Source organism: Macrobrachium rosenbergii, chromosome 40 (assembly GCF_040412425.1).
Source record: "Macrobrachium rosenbergii isolate ZJJX-2024 chromosome 40, ASM4041242v1, whole genome shotgun sequence".
Classification (NCBI taxonomy): Eukaryota; Metazoa; Arthropoda; class Malacostraca; order Decapoda; family Palaemonidae; genus Macrobrachium; species Macrobrachium rosenbergii.
Genome location: NC_089780.1, coordinates 19,176,355 through 19,181,525, shown reverse-complemented (window position 1 = coordinate 19,181,525; position 5,171 = coordinate 19,176,355). Strand labels below are relative to the sequence as shown.

At 36.4% G+C, this 5,171-nt stretch overlaps 1 long non-coding RNA gene across 1 annotated transcript; it reads left to right on the top strand.

The window, feature by feature from the left end:
* Positions 1-1,662: 1,662 nt before the first annotated feature.
* On the top strand, positions 1,663-4,792 carry LOC136826216 (uncharacterized). The gene is made up of 3 exons (XR_010849550.1): positions 1,663-2,280; positions 3,541-3,739; positions 4,461-4,792. It is a non-coding gene; the product is annotated as an uncharacterized lncRNA (long non-coding RNA).
* The last annotated feature ends 379 nt before the right edge of the window (positions 4,793-5,171 follow it).

Here is a 5,171-nt window from a genome sequence, read left to right as displayed (position 1 = left end):
TTCAAAATCATCCGACAATTCCATGATTTATATGATTCTGCAGGCTATATTTTTTAGCAATTACTTTTTCATTATTTTATGAAAATGTCATAAAGAATGACACAGATATTCGTATATAACGAAACCAATCTATTCCTAGATCACCTTTATGTACGCAAACAATTCCCCCTCCATTCAACACCATAACAACAGATAAACCCAAGAAAAAAAATAACAACTTCACAACCACCGCTGCAACTACAACCTCACTGCAAACAACCTCTTATCATTCCCCCACTCTTGACCCTCATTTCCTTAATATAGCAGCAATTAAAAAGTTGAATGTTGCCCCATATTCCTTAGTTAAGTTTGCAACATCTGGGATTCACCGTAATGAGCCCATGAGTCAAGGAAATGGCCTCTGTATTAGGTTCGCTCGTTTTCGAGAGAGAGAGAGAGAGAGAGAGAGAGAGAGAGAGAGAGAGAGAGAAAGAGAGAGAGAGAGAAGCTTCTTTATTGTCTTCTGAAGGTAATAGAATTAACAGTGTAAGATTAGGTGCTCGTTTTTCGAAAAAGTTCAAAGAGAGAGAGAGAGAGAGAGAGAGAGAGAGAGAGAGAGAGAGAGAGAGAGAGAGAGAGAGAGAAGCTTTATTGTCTTCTGAAGGTAATAGAATTAACAGTGTAAGATTAGGCACTCGTTTTCGAAAAGTTCAAAAGAGAGAGAGAGAGAGAGAGAGAGAGAGAGAGAGAGAGAGAGAGAGAGAGAGAGAGAGAAGCTTCTTTATTGTATTCTGAAGGTAATAGAATTAACAGTGTAAGATTAAGCACTCGTTTTCGAAAAAGTTCAAAAGAGAGAGAGAGAGAGAGAGAGAGAGAGAGAGAGAGAGAGAGAGAGAGAGAGAGTTCTTTTTAATTGCTTTATTGAAACTATCAGAACAAGGACAGTGAGTTCAAGCACTCATTTATCGACAAGTATCAATGGTGAGAGAGAGAGAGAGAGAGAGAGAGAGAGAGAGAGAGAGAGAGAGAGAGAGAGAGAGAGAGGCGTCTTTATTAATTGTATTCTGAAGGTAATAGAATTAAGAGTGTAAGACTAGGCACTCGTTTTCGAAAAATTTAAAGAGAGAGAGAGAGAGTACTTTTTAACTGCTTTATTGAAACTATCAGAACAAGGACAGTGAGTTGAAGCACTCATTTATCGACAAGTATCAAAGGAGAGAGAGAGAGAGAGAGAGAGAGAGAGAGAGAGAGAGAGAGAGAGAGAGGGGCGTCTTTATTAATTGTATTCTGAAGGTAATGGAATAAAGAGTGTAAGATTAGGCACTCGTTTTCTAAAGATTTAAATAGAGAGAGAGAGAGAGAGAGAGAGAGAGAGAGAGAGAGAGAGAGAGAGAGAGAGAGAGGCTTCTTTATTAAATGTATTCTGAAGGTAATAGAACTAGGAGTGTAAGATTAGGCACTCATTTTCGAAAAATTTAAAGAGAGAGAGAGAGAGAGAGAGAGAGAGAGAGAGAGAGAGAGAGAGAGAGAGAGAGACTTCTCTTTTAATATTTCGAGAGGTATCAAAGGAGAAAGAGAGAGAGAGAGAGAGAGAGAGAGAGAGAGAGAGAGAGAGAGAGAGAGAGAGAGAGAGTTCTTTTTTAATAGTATTCTGAAGCTACAAGGGCAGGAAGGGTAAGACTTAGGCTGGTATCCAGAAACCATGCGATCGCATTTGTCAATACGAAGGCGATCGCGGTTGTATGGTCCCAAACGAAGAACTATCGTGGTATCCAGAAATCGTACGACGGCCTCAACTCCATCGCATCGCATCGCTGGTTAAGCAGGTTTACCAACATATGCGGTTACTGGGAATGAAATGCCTGGAATCGATGATTACAAGGCTGTATCAGTATCATAGGCAATTTTTTTTATGACAGTGATATTGAATTAATATGTCCTTATGTCTTTATTATTTATTAGAAAAAGATACTGCATATCTGTAGTATATTTTTTTTACTTGATATTTGCTGTCCTGATTCCGTGCGAAAATGTAAACAAAGTCGGGAAATACGCAAGCAACTAAACAAGAATATGGAGCGTGCACCCCCAATAGCTGATTCTCAGCGTTTAATGCTTCTTAATTTAATAAAGGAGCATGAGAATGTGATCACCGACCGATCTACAGGAAGCAGAACTTTGGAAAAAAAGCGTGAGGCGTTGGTGGGGGAGATGTAACACTCAAGTTTAACGCCATGTATCCTGACCAACCTCCTCGTTCATCAATGCAGTCAAGCGCTGTTTCGACCATGTAAACCGCAGGTAAGAAAGCATTTTTGTTTTGTAATTGTAGTCAGGGCAACTTTAGGCTGCTGTGAGCAAAATGGTGTGTAAACTACCAGTTAGGTTAAAAGAAATTTAGGCTATGAAAGGCCTAGGCTTGTGCTGCCTGTTAAATTGTTAATAATAATCACATCAGGCTAGCCTAGCCTAGCTTATCCAAGGGAACACCAGTTTATCATCTAAAGCTATTATATTATATAAATATATTAATCTTCAAATAAATAGAATGGAACATATTAGAATAGGTTAAGTAAGGTTAGGCTAACCAAATCATAGGGGGTCTGAGGGGGCATAGCCCCCAGCTAAATAAGCATGGGTGCCCAAGGAGAGGTTAGGTCAGTAATGTCTAGCTTATTACAAAAGCAGTTGGTGTATCAGGCATTAGGTTTGTATAATTTGACGTGAATTTATAACTATTAATGTCTTTTATTAGGAAATTTGGGTAATATTCTAATTTAGGCTCAGAATAGCTATGTGGAGGGTCTTACAATTTATTTTCATGGTGGATAGAAGGGCTGGAGCACACAGTAGTATTATCGTATTGTTATTGGGTAGATTTGCAAGTAAACTAAGCATTCATTAGCTTACAGCCAGTTTATTCGTATTTTAAAAAGTGATGGTAAAACTTTGGCTATTTTTCTTATGGGTATACGAGGTTTTCCAAATTATAAAACTGTTTTAACGTGTGATACCTGCTTGCAAACTAGGCTAAATGATTGTTTTTAATAAAAATTTAGGCTGACATTTGAGATCTTGGCTGTTGTCTGCAGGTGGTCATCACAGGATGACACCTGAAATAGGCTAGCCCTTTTTTTTTAAGTTGAGTTCACACGTAAGCTAGCATGTCTGAAGCCTGCATAATGCCTACCAGTATGCAAGGCTACGATACATTGTGGCAGGTATGTGAACTGCTTAGGCTAGACTATATTAGCTTAGGTGGTATTATTATGCTTTATAATGTGCAGCTCACTTTTCCAGCCACACAAAGCTCACCTTATTTTCTTAAGTGCTCATTAATATTTGTGTAAATGCTTAAATGACATTTCTTATGAATTCAAACATGCGATAGATGTTTTAACTTATTATTCTGGAGGTGGAAGAGAAGTACACAGGACGGTAGGTTTTTGTTATATTTTGAAATTTCATTGCAATCCGTTTTAAAGTCACAGTCGTTAGAATAAATTAGAAAACCAATGGGGAAACATATTTTTATTCTAATATATTTTTTTTATTTACTAGAGTGAAGCAGGTAGATGCTGCCATCAAGAAGAATTTATGCAGAACTGGTGGTGGTCCTCCACCATTTCTTCGAAAGTCTTCTGAAGAGTTTGTCATAGCTGCATCACTGATGACAGAAGAATTAACCATGGACAAGATGTGATTGAAACATTTCATCAAGTTGATGAAACAGAAGAGCCCATACGTGATGTTACAATAAGTAAGTGCTCTGATGTTTTCAAGAATGAAATATATAAACTAGTGAACCTTCAACTTTTTGATGGCCATTACACTCTTCCTGTCAGGAAAGTTTGTAATGCCTTTGGGGAAAACAAAATGGTTATGTTTTTATTATTGATGGCTGGGTTTAAGATAACATTTTAATGCTGTGTGACCCTAAAGGTTCCAGCACTTGTATACTCAGTTCAGAAGTGTGAACGCTTAGTTGGAAGGTCATGGGAATATGTTGATTTGCCAGATTTCAGTAAAGCTTTTTAAAATCACGGGTAGGCCTCTTAAATAGCTTACTATTTAGTGCCCAAAATATTTTATAGCCTAGCATCTTTCACTGTTTTGCACATATTTAAGCCTAGAAGCAATACTGTGCTAGAAGATGGTGTAATTAATGAAGTATCTAATGCAGCACAAGTAATTTTAGCAATTTTTCATTATATATATGTATATAATTGTATAATAATATATATGTATGTAATGTATATATATATGTATACATATATGTATATATATATATATATATATATATATATATGTGTGTGTGTGTGTGTGTGTGTGTGTGTGTGTGTGTGTGTGTGTGTGTGTGTGTGTGTGTGTGTGTGTGTGTGTGTGTGTGTGTGTGTGTGTGTGTGTGTGCTGCAGAAGAGATTTACATCTAAGGTGCAGTAGATCAATTATTTATTTATTTATTTACTTATTATTTTCAGGTATTACGGAGCCACTGCCTTTAACCTCAGCACAATTAGAAAGTGGTGTTTCTTCTAATGATGCTACCTCTACAATACAATCAAGATCAACTTAAAGATTGCCCTCGCCTTCTGCAGGACACTGGCTCTTGCGTTGGCAGCCTGTTATGATATAATTCTTAAACTAGTGTTTCTGAATAATTTGTATTAGACATCATAAGTGAAGTTCTAAATAATGGTGTTCTGATTTGACCTGAAGCACAGTTGTATTCAAATATTTTATCACCATTTTTATCTTGCAAGTACAACAGTCATGTCTTTCTCAAGGTGTCAGATTGATAACTATGGTAAGAGTTCCTGAATAAATCTTATGTAAAAAATATTTATCCTTTATCCTTTCAGTCAATTCTAGTAATCTAGAATGAATTACCTCTTTTTAACCCTAGATTGCTTTTGCCATTGAATATTTTTTTCAGGATGAACCAAAAAATAAATAAATCCATTAGTGTTCCTTTTTAAAGGCAAACATATAAGTTATATTTTCATATTTCATTAAGTCAATAAGAAGTGTATTTTCATTTTCTTGGTATCGGGTACAATTTACCATGCACATACAGCTGCTAGCTTTCTGACAAAAGCATTCTTGGTTTAATGTGTTGTCACTATCCAGTTCAATATTTAAAGGGTTCTTAAATGATGCAAGTGATAAGATTATAGATTTATTGTTATTAA